The sequence below is a fragment of the Triticum dicoccoides genome, chromosome 2A (genome assembly GCF_002162155.2).
Source record: "Triticum dicoccoides isolate Atlit2015 ecotype Zavitan chromosome 2A, WEW_v2.0, whole genome shotgun sequence".
NCBI lineage: Eukaryota > Viridiplantae > Streptophyta > Magnoliopsida > Poales > Poaceae > Triticum > Triticum dicoccoides.
The window spans coordinates 541072428-541088474 of NC_041382.1; positions in this window are offsets into that span (position 1 = coordinate 541072428).

Here is a 16047-nt window from a genome sequence, read left to right on the forward strand (position 1 = left end):
CCTACCAAGTGGTGAGCAACCCTCCCACTCGGGGGCTTAGCTGCAGTCTAGTACTCGCCTAAGTTTGTAAAATCCTACCGAGTGGTGAGCAACCCTCCCACTCGGGGGCTTAGCTGCAGTCCAGTACTCGCCTAAGTTTGTAAAACCCTACTAAGTGGTGAGCAACCCTCTCACTCGGGGCTTAGCTGCAGTCCTGTACTCGCCTAAGTTTGTAAAATCCTACCGAGTGGTGAGCAACTGATACGTCTCCGTCGTATCTATAATTTTTGATTGTTCCATGCCAATATTCTACAACTTTCATATACTTTTGGCAACTTTTTATACTATTTTTGGGACTAACATATTGATCCAGTGCCCAGTGCCAGTTCCTATTTGTTGCATGTTTTTTCTTTCGCAGAATATCCATATCAAACGGAGTCCAAACGGAATAAAAACTAACGGAGATTCTTTTTGGAATATATATTATTTTTGGGAAGAAAAATCCACGCGATATGATGCTCGAGGGGCCCACGAGGTAGGGGGCGCGCCCCTGACCCTCGTGGCCACCCGTAAGGAGGTTGATGACCTTCTTTCGCCGCAAGAAAGCTAATATCCGAATAGAGACCGTGTTAAAATTTCAGCCCAATCAGAGTTACGGATCTTCGGGAATATAAGAAACGGCGAAAGGGAAGAATCTAGGAACACAGAAACGGAGAGAGACAGAGAGACATATCCAATCTCGGAGGGGCTCTCGCCCCTCCCGTGCCATGGAGGCCATGGACCAGAGGGGAAACCCTTCTCCCATCTAGGGAGGAGGTCAAGGAAGAAGAAGAAGGAGGGGGGCTCTCTCCCCCTCGCTTCCGGTGGCACCGGAGTGCCACCGGGGGCCATCATCATCACCGCGATCTACACCAACACCTCCGCCATCTTCACCAACATCTCCGTCACCTTCCCCCCTCTATCTACAGCGATCCACTCTCCCACAACCCGCGGTACCCTCTACTTGAACATGGTGCTTTATGCTTCATATTATTATCCAATGATGTGTTGCCATCCTATGATGTCTGAGTAGATTTTCGTTGTCCTATCGGTGGTTGATGAATTGCTATGATTGATTTAATTTGCTTGTGGTTATGTTGTTGTCCTTTGGTGCCCATCATATGATTGCGCGCGTGGATCACACCCTAGGGTTAGTTGTATGTTGATAGAACTATGTATTGGAGGGCAAGAGTGATAGAAGCTTCAACCTAGCATAGAAATTGATGCATACAGGATTGAAGGGGGACCAATATACCTTAATGATATGGTTGGGTTTTACCTTAATGAACATTAGTAGTTGCGGATGCTTGCTAATAGTTCCAATCATAAGTGCATAGAATTCCAAGTCAGGGATGACATGCTAGCAGTGGCCTCTCCCACATAATACTTGCTATCGGTCTAGTAAAGTAGTCAATTGCTTACGGGCAATTTCGCAACTCCTACCACCACTTTTCCACACTCGCTATATTTACTTTATTGTTTCTTTATCTAAACAGCCCCTACTTTTTATTTACGTACTCTTTATTATCTTGCAAAACTATCCAACAACACCTACAAAGTACTTCTAGTTTCATACTTGTTCTAGGTAAAGCGAATGTCAAGCGTGCGTAGAGTTGTATCGGTGGTCGATAGAACTAGAGGGAATATTTGTTCTACCTTTAGCTCCTCGTTGGGTTCGACACTCTTACTTATCGAAAACTGTTGCGATCCCCTATACTTGTGGGTTATCAGCAACCCTCCCACTCGGGGGCTTAGCTGCAGTCATGTACTCGCCTAAGTTTGTAAAATCCTACCGAGTGGTGAGCAACCCTCCCACTCGGGGGCTTAGCTGCAGTCCAGTACTCGCCTAAGTTTAAAAAATCCTACCAAGTGGTGAGCAACCCTCCCACTCGGAGGCTTAGCTGCAGTCTAGTACTCCCCTAAGGTTTAAAGTCTATCCCTATCTGCAAGGACGACGAGGTGCAGGTCGACCGCAGCCTTCTTCTCCGAGCTACGCCACAAGTACAATGTACGCTCCATCCCTATCCGCAAGGACGATGAGGTGCGGGTCGACTGCGACCTCTTTTTCCGAGCTACGCCACAAGTACAACGTACGCTCCATCCCTATCCGCAAGGACGACGAGGTGCAGGGCGACTACAGCCTTCTTCTTCGAGCTATGCCACAAGTACAACATACGCTCCATCCCTATCCGCAAGGACGACGAGGTGTGGGTCGACTGTGACCTCTTTCTCCGAGCTACGTCACAAATACAACGTGCGCCCCATCCCTGTCTGCAAGGACGACGAGGCGCAAGTCGATTGAACTCTCCACTTCAGGGCTACATCCCAAAGAGAAAATTCCATGCGAAGGCAAATACAAACATATTCAGAAATAAACCAAGTTCAGATAGATCCTAAGAATTCCAGGCAACAGATCAAAAGTATTCGAGCATCAAGCCCGAAGGAGTTTAATGGTTACAGCAACCACTCGGCATCCCGAGGCAAATTTAAGGCAAGTTTAATTCTCAAAGTTTGTTCATTCTGCAGGAGGAGGGCTGGCAGGTTCAACGAATTCGTCCAAGTCGATTCCATCTGCAATCCGAGTGGCGACAGCTATGAAAGTCTCCATAAAGGATTGGAAATCGTGCCTTTTGGTGTTGGCGACCTTGATCGCCGCCAGCTTGTCTTCGCAAGCTTCCTTGCAGTGGACTCTTACCAAGGGCAACGCCACATCAACACCACACCGGGCAGAGGACTTCTTCCACTCTTGCACTCGACCAGGAACCTCGTTGAGCTGAGTCATCAGAGATTCGAGGTCATTTTGAAGCATCGCCCTTGGCCAGAGTGATGAGTTGATCCATGAAACTTCCACCTTCAGACGAGCGAGGTAACTTGTGACACTGGCGACACGGGATTCCAGTGGAAGCACATCCATGGCAGCCTCGTCGCCGACTAGAGAAACGATAGAGTCTAAACCCGTCTGATCCATCCAGTTTCCTCGTCAAAGTTTTGGCAGAATTCTGCAGTCAAAGAGTTAGTGAGTCGACTGGACAGGATTAACTCACAAGCAGTAAAGCAGTCGAATTAAAAGGAGTACCTTCCAGCATAAGATAGAGCTTCTTGGCAAGAGTTCTCAGATAGGCTTCCACGTCATTTCTCTTACGAGCCGCAGACTCCAGCTTCTCATTCAGAGCTATCTTATCCTTCTTCAGACGAGTTACCTCTCGGTTGGATTCAGTGAGAGAGGACATCAGCTTGCTTACTTCTCCTTCCAGCGCTCCGACCGAAGCCAGCTTCTGGTCTGCAAGGGTAGTCTTATCTTGAGCTTCCTTCTGCGCAACTGCAAGGTCCAAGTCCTTCTTCTCCAGAGCCAACCTCATTTTCTCTGCAAAATAAGCAATCGCATCAAACAAGAGATCGAAGAAATATTTTAAAGGATGATCGACGTGAACAGTCGACAGGCAGTTACCTTCCATACCAGCAGCTTCATCTTGAGCTTTCTGCAACTTTTGTTGGGCTGGCTCCAAGTCAAGGTTGAGTTGCCTCTGCTTCTCCTCAAATTCGGCGAACTTAGAAATGAGAGTACAAGATTTCTGCAGAAGGTAAAAGACATGTCAATCGACAATATCAAAGATTATTTACTTCCGAGTGAATAAAACTTAAAAGTTTACTCAGACCCCAGCCGACTGCCCGCAGTCGACCGCGATCTCGGGGACTACACCCAGCGGGTGCACTTGGCGTGCCACCACTGATTCAGACCCCACTCGACCGGTCCGCCCGGGTCGAGTAAAAAAAGAAAGAGAGAAGAACTATTCAGACCCCGGCCGACTGCCAGCAGTCGACCACGGTCTCGGGGACTACACCCAGTGGGTGCACTTGACGTGCCCCCACTGGTTCAGATCCCACTCGGCCGGTCCGCCCGGGTCGAGTGGAAGAAAGGAAAGGGAAAAGTACTCGGACCCCAGTCGACTGCCCGCAGTCGACTGCGGTCTCGGGGACTACACCCAGTGGGTGCACTTAGCATGCCCCCACCGGTTCATATCCCACTCGCCCAGGCCGAGTGGAAGAGCGCAAATACTAAAGACAACAAAACACCCGGTGGGTGTACAGATTCGACGCAAACAATAAGAGATTGTGTGAAAGAAAATATTTCAGGTAGCATATCCTAATAGAACAAGGTCAGTCGAAAGCCAACTTACCTGGACATTGGCCCGAAGAGCCGCGCTGGCATCGTAAGCAGCCTGGCTGTTCTCGTGCACCGTCTTCATCCGCTCCATCATCACGTTAGCCTGACGAATAGCCTCCGCAGCAGCATCCGACTGGCTTTCTGGAACATGATAGTTGGTGAAGAAAGGGGCAGACGGCCCAGATGCGGCAGCTTGGAACTCCGAGACATGGGGTTGGGCGGCTGAAGGAAACACTGGTACAATCGATGGTGCAGGGCGCTCACTCGACAATGGGACAGCAAAAGTTACAGAGGCCCCACCTGCATCTTCAGGTTGTTGGACAGTTGGTTCCGTCGTCAGCCCCAACTGAGATGTCTTGCCAACCGCTACTTTTTTGTTCTTTCTGGGCCTCGGGGCCACATCTTCATCATCATCCGGAAGCTAGATAACGTTGGGTGGGGATGCAAATAAATCAGTCGACCCCAAGTGAATCGCCAGAATTCGATTGACCAACTAATCAAGAACAAGATCACGAGAATTTTACCTGGGTTGGAGGTAACCGTGTCTTCCATTTCCTCGTCTCGGTATTGGCAGGAAGAAGTTCCAGAGGTAGCAGCACTGCAAATGTCAACTTTCAGTCGGTTATGTTTTGTTGCTCGAGTCGACCAAAAAGATCGGGTCAGATGATTACCCGGAGATGGTGGGAATGGTCACTTTGATTCTGGGCAAAGCCTTCGGCGATTTGGAGGATGTGGCCTTCAATAGTTTCGGCGCAGGAGGTGGCGCAGTCTTGAGCTGTTTCGGTCCCTTCTCAGTCGGCATCGGAGAAGACGTCTGAGGGCGCTTTGAAGACTGCCCAGTCGGTGCGGCCACCAGGTCAGGGGTGTTTGCTAGGTCATGAACGTGCTTGGACCTCCTTTCTCTGCGAGGAGGCGAGTCGACCTCCTCTTCATCACTCGGGTCGTCGCTCTCCTCGTCCTCCTCTGCATCCGAGTGCCACTCGCCACTCTCGCCCCCGCTCGCCTCTTCCTCCATGTTTTGCTCCTGCACTCCATTGGGCATCGAGTACATATCAATAAGAGCCTGAAAAGACAATGAACAAAAGAAAGATAGTCGACCGTCAACAAGATGTTACATAGTGAACCAAGAAGACACTCGACAATGCAGAATCGTACCTGTTCCGGCTGGCGCAAATGGTCGAATGTAACCACCCTCCTGGACCCCCGGGGATTATCCTTGTTGCCGGTAATACCCCTCAGCCACTTCTCCACTATGTCCTCACTAACATCCTCCGGGTGGATCTGAGTGGAATCCTCGAGTCCCGAGTACATCCACATTGGATGGTCACGAGCTTGGAGTGGTTGGATGCCTCGACTAAGGAAGACCTCCAGCAGGTCCATACCAGTCACTCCGTTGCGGACAAGTTGGACAACCCGCTCGACCAACACCTTCACCTGCGCCTTCTCTTCCAGGATCACTCTCAAGGAGGAGGGCTTCTCCACTCGAGCCATGGAAAAGGAGGGAAGTCCAGTCGACTGACCCGGGGACGGCTGGTCCTTGCAGTAAAACCAGGTCGACTGCCAGCCCCGGACCGAGTTGGGTAGGATCATAGCGGGGAAGGTGCTCTTGTTCCTCATTTGGATTCCAAGACCCCCGCACATCTGTATCACGTGCGTCCTATCGTCACTCGGGTTGGCCTTCTTAACCGTCTGGGAGCGACATGTGAATATGTGCTTGAAGAGACCCTAGTGTGGTCGGCAGCCCAAGAAATTCTCGCACATAGACACATAAGCAGCGAGGTACACGATGGTGTTTGGATAAAAGTGGTGGAGTTGAGCCTCGAAGAAGTTCAAGAAACCGCGAAAGAAAGGGTGGGGAGGCAAAGAAAACCCACGGTCGACATGAGTGGCGAGGAGGACGCACTCACCCTCCTGCGGCTGCGGCTTGGTCTCGTTCCCCGGGAGCCGCGCCGACTCATGGGGGATCAGTCCCCCCCTCCACCAGGTCATCAATGTCATCTTGACTGATTGTCGAGCGGATCCAGTCGCCCTGGATCCAGCCAGGCGGCAGGCCAGACCTCGACGAAGATCCGCCCCGGATGGTCTTCTTCCCTTTCGCCTTTGTCGTCGCTTTCTTCGCACGCTCCAACGCCACCGTCTTCTCCTTCCCCATGGCAGCGGGTCGAGTTCGAGCGGGGCGATGATGCCGTGAGCAGAAGCAGGCGCAGCGGAGGAATCTAAGGAGGAGGAAGAAGAATGGGGCGCACTGTTCAAAGGCCCCGGTCCGGCGCCTTATATAAGGTCGCTTCCGAGTGACTGACTTGTAGGCCTGGACGATCTTATCAAATCCCGCAACAGTCACGCGCGTGATACGTGGCAAAAAAAGGTGGCGCGGAGATCAAGGCAGCCTGCCTAATCCGTCCCGATTACTGCGGCCTCCTCCGCCCAGCGCGCTTCCCAAAATTCAAGTCTCGTGAAATCTGCAGACGGCAGAACGATCCTTCAGATGGAAGATTTTTCCCATATCAACACTCAAAACATAACAACGAAGTTCACTCGACAAAACCAAGAATGGATCAAGGCGACTGAACAAGCAGTTGAAGCCATCATGAAAGTTCATTCGACCTCTAGGCGAGACATTCTCAAAGCACAAAAGCTGAATCAGAGGGATTATCAACTCCTTCTCCACTCGAACCATGAACCATTCGGGGGCTAATGATGAAGCTACATACCTAGGGTAGGGTCATAGACCTGAGCTAGACATCCTCCCCTAGGACAGTGCCCTAAAGCCAGGATCATCCAAAGGGTACCATCATCCACTCGACCAGAAACGTTCCACTCGGAAGAACCGATGCCACTCGACCGTCATAGAAGTCACTCGACGGGCAGAAGAGCTAAAGCCACTCTGCATATGCAACGGTCGAGCATTTACTTATAGACTTAATTGACATTTAGAGCACTTTAATGTGGGTGTTACCAGTAACGTTCTCTCTTCAATGTACCTTAAACCCTATGTGTCGTGGGCTGGCTAGGGTCTTGGCGCACTCTATATAAGCCACCCCCCTCCACAGTCACAAGGGTTCGCACCCCCTGTAACTCACACGCATATAATCCAGTCGACCGTCTCCGGGCTCCGAGACGTAGGGTTGTTACTTCCTCCGAGAAGGGCCTGAACTCGTAAAACTCGCGTGTACAACTTCTCCATAGCTAGGATCTTGCCTCTACACTCCTACCCCCCATTCTACTGTCAGACTTAGAACCACGACACCGGACGCGGCCTTTTGCTTTGGATCTCTCTTTCTGTGGCTTTGCATTTTGATTCTGGACTTAAGTTGAAGCTGAAATTTTATCGTTGCGCGCGGGAGGTGCCTTTTCTCGTTCGAGCCGTTTTTCGCCTTCTGGATCTTGTTTGGTTTGGGACTCACGTCCGTCGCCTCTCCCTCGCAAAGCTCCTCGTGAGTCGGACCGCGCAGAGCACGCACTAGCACTACGCCTGGTGCTCACCCTTCCCGGGGCCCCCCTTCAAACAGGGCGATAAGCTCCGCAGGATTCTCAGGAACTCATCGCCTCACGACCCAGCCCTAAGCAGGCGCTGACTAAGGTAATCCACGTCTGGAAACTCACCCCCAGCTTTACAAGCTTGCGAGGACACATACCCACATCACATAGGAAAGTAAAAACTGTGATTCGTTTACACGAGGGGCTCCCCGTCTCAAAATGCTCTCACAAGTTTCCCTAGGGCCACGCCCGAGTTTTGCATGCAGAATAAAACAATAGGAGAATATGGGATCAGCCAGAGATATTGCTCGCTGCATCATCCAGGGACGCATCGCTCGCATCGTCATCATCTTCGTCGGAATCATCGCCGCCGTTGGCGACGCCCCCATCGCCATCGTTGACCACGTCACCTTTGTCTACAACGACCACCACCCCATCGTTCTCCAAGGTGAAGGCCCTGACCAACGCGTCGACATGATCCTCTACCCAATGCGCCAAGTCGCCCCGGACGGCAATGGGCACATGAGCAATGGCGGCATCAAAGTAGAAGTTGGGGTCGGCGTTCAGGAGGTGGCTGAAGACACGGGAGAAGGCGCGCTGAAGCAGGCCACGACCCCTCTCCTCCACAAGCTGCCGAGCTCTGGCAGATTGAGCCTCCAGGCGCATCACCACCTCGGTGAAGAAGGTCAGGTGGCTGGCGTAGTCACTCGAGTGAGGGGTCGGGGCGTTCTCGTCGCAGATATAGCCCAGGGCGGTGTTGGCCTTCTTCCGAAGGTCTTGAAGCATAGGGTCGTGCACGCACTCCAGTGTTCGGTGTTGGAGCACTTCTTCTCTGTTTTGCCGAGCAACGGCCTCGGTGTCGTCAATTCGCCTCCGGAGGGAAAGAAGCTCGGCGCGGGCGGAGGCCAGGTCCGCCTGTGCCATAACCAGGGCGGCAGTTGTGGCCTCAGCACGCCTCTCGGCCTCGTCCAACCTGGGCCTGAGGGCGGCGGCCCTGCCCGCGCCCTCCTGTCCGGTGAGCTCCAGCCTCAAGCCGTACCTGTCCTCCAGATTGGCACGAACCATGGCTCCTCCGCGATTGATCTCTTCTTCGACTCCGGCCTCACGGGCCCCGACAACATCTTCAGCTTGAGCAACTTGACGCTCACTCGTCTCCAGCCGATCGAGCTCGAGGCTGCGCTCCACGGCCTCCAGGGCCAGCGTCTCCTCGTGCCGCCGGATCTCCTCTTCCTCCGCAGGCGTCCCCCTCATCAACGCAAGGGCGGCCCCGCGCGCCTCGACTTGCTGCTCAAGGGACGTGCTCTAGGCCTGGAGCTCCCACGCGCGCTCCTCCACAGCCTCGCGGCAGCGATCGGCCTCGTGAGCTTCCTCCAAAGCTCACGAGCGGGCCTCATTGGTAATCTTGAGGGACGCCTCAGCCTTCGCGTTCTTGAGGTCGCGATGATAAGGGCCAAGGTTGATGGCAACTCGCAGCTTGCGCAGCTCCTCCACCAACCGAAGACCTTCGGCCTCAAGACGTGAGTCGACGCCAGCAAGCTCTTCACCAAGGCGGTTCATCGCACCCATAGCCTCCTGGAAGAGCTCATGGCGGACCATGTTGCGTCCGCGCTCGAGCTCAAACACTCGCCCCATCTCGTCCTCTGCCTCGGGGGTTGCAGGTGGAGCATCAAGTGGCGCGCCATCTCCCGGTTGGGGGCTGGGGGCTGGCGTGGCCCCAGGCGCTGGCTGACCCTCGCGAGGGGCCCGGACCGAGCAAGACCCGCTACTTGAAGGAAGCTCCAGCATCGGGGCTAGCCACCTACCAACTGTGAACAAAGGAGGAGCCATTGGCATGCCTGCTGCGCTCCGAGCAAGGCTGCGAAGAAAGGACGGCGAAGGCGCAAGCTCGGGGTGCCCCGATAACGGACCAGCTCCCGAGTTTGACCCCACGCCGCGGGCAGCGTCTGAGCCAGAAGCACTGGAGCTTGGCGAGTGCGATGGGACGAGAGGGAGCTGCTTCTCTGGAGATTTCACGGCCTTAGCAGAAGCGGACCTGAGGGAGGCAATCGTCAGGAAAGGAAGGTGGCACACGGGAGATCACCAAGAAAAGGTAATTACTCGTCGACGGCGATGTACTTCCATCGCTTCAACGGCCCGAAGATGTTGCTGCCACTGGGGGATCCCTTGCTCTTGCGGAGCTCCTCGAAGTCCATGCAAAGGCGACCGAAGCGCTAGACATGATGGCCGGCGCGCGGCGGGGCCAAAGAAGAACCAAGAGGGATGGCTTCAGGGGAGCCCAGTTGCGGCAAACAGCCTGGCTCTCTCTCGCTGCGACCTCCCGAGGCTCCTGGAGCCTCGGCCTCGGGAGCCACATGCCGCATCTCATCAGTGACTGGTGCCTCAGGAGGGGCGTCGCAAGCTCCCGAGGACGACGCCCCTGGATCACCGCTCGGCACGTGCTCCTCAGCACTTGAGCAGCTGGCCCCCGTTGCATCTCGCTCCCCCACACCATCACCTGGGGCGAGCTCGGCACCAATGGAGAGGACGGGGACCACGATGATGGGATTCTCGCGGGGCCCCGCCAAGCCAATTGGGCGCAGCCCCCACTCATCAAAGGAAGGCATGTTTGCGGCGAACGTGACCTTTTTCTCGCTGCGGTACAACATGCAACTCTTCCTGGGCATCTCGTCCGGCAGAGGGACACCGGATAGCACCGTCAGCATAGTTTGCCACGCAGCAAGAGGAAGCACTTCCTCCTGAAACCTCATGTTGTCCTACCCGCTGAGCAAGGCCCACATCGGGCATGAATGGCGCTGAAGCGGAGCAACTCGGCGCCTAACGAACTCCCTCACCACCATGGGCGCAGTCACACCAAGGTCCTTCAACCACCGCAGCCTGGCCCAGACGGGAGCAAATCAGGGGCTCACGAGCCTCTGGTGACCCCATCCGGAGTTTGGAATGGCAGGCCCCACCGGAGCTTGGAGCAAAGGGTTGAGCACGCCGGCATCAACAAACACCCATCGCGTGCGGAATTCGCTCGTGGACGAAGGAAGCTCAAAGTCGATCCCCATGACTGCCGTCGCCGCCACGGCCAGAAAGCCCACACACCCTGAGCTCTGCCGGGCACCGATGAGATTAGCGAGAAGAAGTGGTGGAGGAGCGCCACGGAGGGGGTGATGCCCACCATGGCCTCACACACGAGGCAAAGACGGCAAGAAGGGTCACAGATTGAGGGTCGAGATGAAGCATGTGGATCTGATAGTGCTCGAGCACCGCATTAAAGAAAGTGGAGAAGGGAGGAAGCAGGCCAGCCCAGAGGGCGTCAATGAAGATCGGGATCTCGGTGACTGCCCGAGCCATGCTGGAGCGAGACGCGGGCCAGGCCGGCGTCTCTCCCCACTCATTGAAGCTGGAGGCGAGCATGGGGCGCACCTAGCCCATGGCCTCGTCGTTGAGCACCTGAGGCCGGCTGAGTGCCGGCTCGAAGGATGGAGGCACAGTTAGCGAGGACAGAGGATTCTTCCCCTTGTCGGCTTGTTTCGGCGCCATGGCGGTAAAATAGGCGGAACACTGGTAGGACTGGGAAGGCGGAGCAGGGCGTCGAGGAAGCAGGGAGATTGGAAGATTAGAAAAGCCAGGCGCGGAGGGGAAGAATAATTGTGCAAGAAGCAGGACCGCATAGCCAGGCGGATTCAAAGGCAGCGTGGGGAAGCGGAGACGCCCACGTCCAATCAACCGCCACGCGTCAACCGAGGCTGCAGGCTTTAGGGGCCCCGGGCGCTTCGAGTTTGACCCTTGGCTTCGCCGCGAAGCCAAGCCCGCACGCACCTTGGGCCCGAGGGCTAGTGTCGGCGTCCTGGGAACGGAGGTCCCCAGACTTGCCTGCCTGCGGCCCGCGGCGCAGCTGAGCCAGCAGGCCGCACGGCCCATCTTCACCAACAAAGTGCCCAAGACCCTCGCGAGGGGCCAAGCCTCGCGAGGCGGACGATGCAAGACCTCCTCTGGAGTGGCCTAGCTAGGCAAGCTCACGAGGAGCAGAGATATCAAGGCGAGGTGAACCTCACGAGGCTCTCATGACGTAAGCCGTGATGATCGAAACCAGGCGGGCGCCAGCGCGCACATCATCCTTGTTTCCTCTTTGGTGCAAAGGGGGCAAGCGCAGCCGCGGAGTACCGAGGCCTCATGCAAAGGTTGCCATTTCGGTGCAACAAGACCAAGACCATGGACTGCAAGACGGAGGTCACCGTGGAGCCCAGAACAACGTCACCACCAGAACTTTGTGCAGGCGAAGACTACTTTTGTCAGGATAGCTTGTACTAGTTGTCCCCCTTCAAATTAGCCCGCCATTGTTGGCTCCCTTCCCGCTCGATATTTGGGAAGAGGACCAGGGCCTCTATAAATAGGACTAGCCACCACCATGGTAGGGAGGGGAGCTCGACACATCATATTAGCTCAAGAGAGACCACCCTCACACACAGGCTCATCGAGCACAAGAACGCCTTAACCTCAGGAGGCCGTTCTTCCCTTGTATTGTTCATCATCAGCCCAAGAGGCAATCCACCACCACCACACTAGAGTAGGGTATTACAACACAACGGTGGCCCGAACCAGCATAAACCCTGTGTCCTTATGTGTTGTGAGTTCGTCGAGTTCGTCCGCAAGATCTTAGCGAGATAGAGCGTAGATTGGTTGGAGGGAAAGACTTCACGCGCACCCCAGTGTTCGAACCTTAAGGGTTTGCCGGAACCCCAACCCCGACACACACTTAGCATAATATCGGGACGAGAGGCACATAGATATAACAATGAGCCAATCATGGAGCGGTAAACCTTTTGATCAACCAGCTCACCATCTTTGGTCAAATCAAGATGTCCACTAGTAGGCATGGGTGTACTCATACCTTTGCATTCTTGCATGTTGAACTTCTTGAATAAGTCCTTGGTGTACTTTATTTGAGAGACAAAGGTACCTTCCTTAGTTTGTTTGATTTGCAAACCAAGAAAGAATTTGAGTTCACTCATCATAGACATCTCAAACTTCTCTGACATTAGCTTTCCAAACTTCACACTAAAATGAGGGTTAGTCGAACCAAATATTATATCATCAACATAAATTTGGCACACAAATAGTTCTTCATTAACCCTTTTAGTAAAAAGAGTAGAATCTATTTTTCCAATTTCAAAGCCTTTTTCAATAAGGAACTTGGTCAAGCATTTATACCACGCTCTAGGAGCTTGTTTAAGACCATAAAGAGCTTTGTCAAGTTTGTAAACATGATTAGGTTTCTTAGGATTGACAAAGCCGGGAGGTTGCTTAACATAAACTTCCTCCTCAATTTCACCATTTAAAAAAGCACTTTTAGTGTCCATTTGGTACAAGGTGATATCATGGTGATTAGCATAAGCAAGTAAGATGCGAATGGACTCAAGTCTAGCAACGGGAGAGTATGTCTCACCATAGTCCATACCTTCGACTTGAGTGTAGACTTGGGCCACTAGACGTGCTTTGTTGCGGACGACTTGACCATCTTCATCTTGCTTGTCGCGAAACACCCATTTAGTACCAATGATGTTGTGGTTGTTGTCAGGCTTCTCGACCAATGTCCACACTTGATTTCTCTCAAAGTTGTGTAGCTCTTCAAGCATGGCATTTATCCAATCTGTATCTTCTAATGCTTCTTCAACCTTCATAGGTTCAATGCTAGAGATGAATGAATAATGTTCACAAAAATTAGCCAAACAAGTTTTAGAGTGAGTGATTCTCCCGGTTTGGATATCATTGTAGATTTGCTCGACGGGATGGTCTTTGGCAACTCTTGCTCGAACTCGTGGGAGCTTTTGCTTGGTTCAGGGTGGAACATCCTCTTCATTTTTTCTTATTCTTGGCCTTCCTCATTGTTGACGTTGTTGTTCGCTTGTCGTGGTGGAGAAGGAGGTTGTTGATGTTCATCTTGGTGTACTTCCTCGTTTTCTTCGTCTTGGTGTGTCCCACTTGTGGATGCCTCTGTATCAACTCTTGGTTCACCTTGTTGTGAGGTGGAAGCTTCCACTTGGACGGACGAGGTACTCTCTTCCACCTCCGTTGGACGAATCTTGCCAATAGACAAGTCTTAGATTGCTTCCAAAGGGTCTTTGTCTCCTACATCAATTGGCAATTGCTCTACTTGCGAGCCGTTAGATTCATCAAACTTCACATCTACCATCTCCTCAACCTTTCGAGTGAAATTGTTGTAGACATGGTAAGTGTGAGAGTTTGAACCATAACCAAGTAGGAAACCTTCATGAGATTTAGGAGTAAATTTAGAACGATATGCTTATCAAGAATGTAGCACTTTGAGCCGAATACTCGAAAGTATCCAACTTGGGGTTTGTTACCGGTGAGGAGCTCGTATGCCGTCTTGCCGAGTAGCTTGTGAAGATACAAGCGATTTGTTGCATGACAAGCCGTCTAAACCGCTTCCGCCCAAAAGTGTTTTGGAGTCTTGGACTCATCAAGATTCGTTCTTTCCATCTCAATAAGAGTTCGGTTCTTCCTCTCAACAACTCCATTTTGTTGAGGCGTGTACGTAGCCGAGAACTCGTGTGAAATCCCTTCTTCGTCAAGAAAGGTATACACATTTGCGTTCTTGAACTCTGTTCCGTTGTCGCTTCGAACCTTCTTGATCTTCACGTCAAATTGATTTTGGGCCTTCCTAGCGAAGTATTTGAAGTTCTTTTGGACCTGCAATTTATCATCAAGGAAGAACACCCACGTAAATCTTGAAAAATCATCGACTATGACCAGACCAAATGAGTTACCACTGAGACTCTTGTAGGCATTTGGACCAAAGGGATCCATGTGAAGTAGCTCGAGCGGTCTTCTCGTGGTCATGATGTTCTTCACAGGGTGACTCCCTCCAACTTGTTTTCATGCCTGACAAGCACTACGGAGTCTATCATTGTCAAATATGACATCTTTTACTCCAAGGATATGATCACCTTTAATAAGCTTATCAAGATTTCTCATGCCCACATGACCTAGCCTTCTATGCCACAACCAACCTTAGAGGATTTAGCAATTAAGAAAGTTCTAGGTTGAGCCTTTTTAGTGAAATCAACAATGTAAAGATCACCTCTACGTATACCGGTAAAGGCCATTTTATGATTGTCTCTTCGAAACACTTGGCAATCTACTTCAGTAAATAGGACATTGAAACCAAAATCAGCAAGTCTAGATACTGAAAGTAAATTGTACACAATAGATTCAACGAGCATGACGTTTTGTATGGAGCTATCATGTGAGATGGCCACCTTACCGAGGCCAACCACCTTACCCTTTGAGTTATCACCAAAAGTGACATACTTTCGAGGGCCGTCGTTTTCAGCAAGCTCATGAAACATATCTTTCTCTCCGGTCATATGATCAGTACAACCACTATCAAGAACCCATTCCTTTCCTCCAGCCATGTAGCCGCGAAGATTAGCCATAAGACCAAAGTGTCTCATCGCATCGTCAAGATCACTGCCACTATCATCATCCTCATCATAGTATCCATGTTCAAAATCGTCTTGTATTTGATCAATTCCTAGAGAGGGTAATTCATTAGATAAATGATCGTCACAATGGTCACCTTTATGAATTCTAATGGCTTCGAATATGATATTGATAATGATTCCAACATCTCCTTTGGCACGCATGTGATTGGTAAGCTCAAATAGACAATCACCAAACATAGGATTACTAGAATTCATCTTACTCAAGGCAATAGACTTATGAAGAATTTCATCTAAGTTTTGCAAGTAATAGTTTGGAAATCTTTCCTCGAGAAATCTCCATATAGTGTAGGCACAATCAAGAGTAGGCAAACATCCAATCAAGTTTCTAGGCAAGCCTTTAGTGATAAGATTAACAGTTCTAAGGTTGCGGATCATGTCAATAGACTCATCAAGGGTAGGGTGCAAAGGATCAACATGAGGTGCACAAGGGCTAGTAATGTACTTGTTCAAATGATATTCATTGAAAATCTCAAGCATCTCATTTTTCCACTCATGAAAGAACTCTCCATCAAGAATAGGCACTCTACATCTAAGACTCCCCAACGTAGACTCATCCATCTTCCTCCAATGGTGATTAAACCAAAGCAATGGAGACCAAAGCTCAGATACCAATTGAAAGGTTCGAGAAGTAGAGTCTAGAGGGGGGTGAATAGACTTTAATCAAGAAAAGTTGCAGTTTTTAATTTCTTTAGGTTTAAGTAGAGTTTTGGCACAAGTTTAAACATTCACAATACATATCAAGCAAGCATGACAAGAGTATATGAGCAGCGGAAAGTAAATCATGCAAGTTGCAAGAATGTAAAGGGATGGGGTTGGAATGTGCAAACGCAATTGGAGACACGGAGATTTTTGGCGTGGTTCCGATAGGTGGTG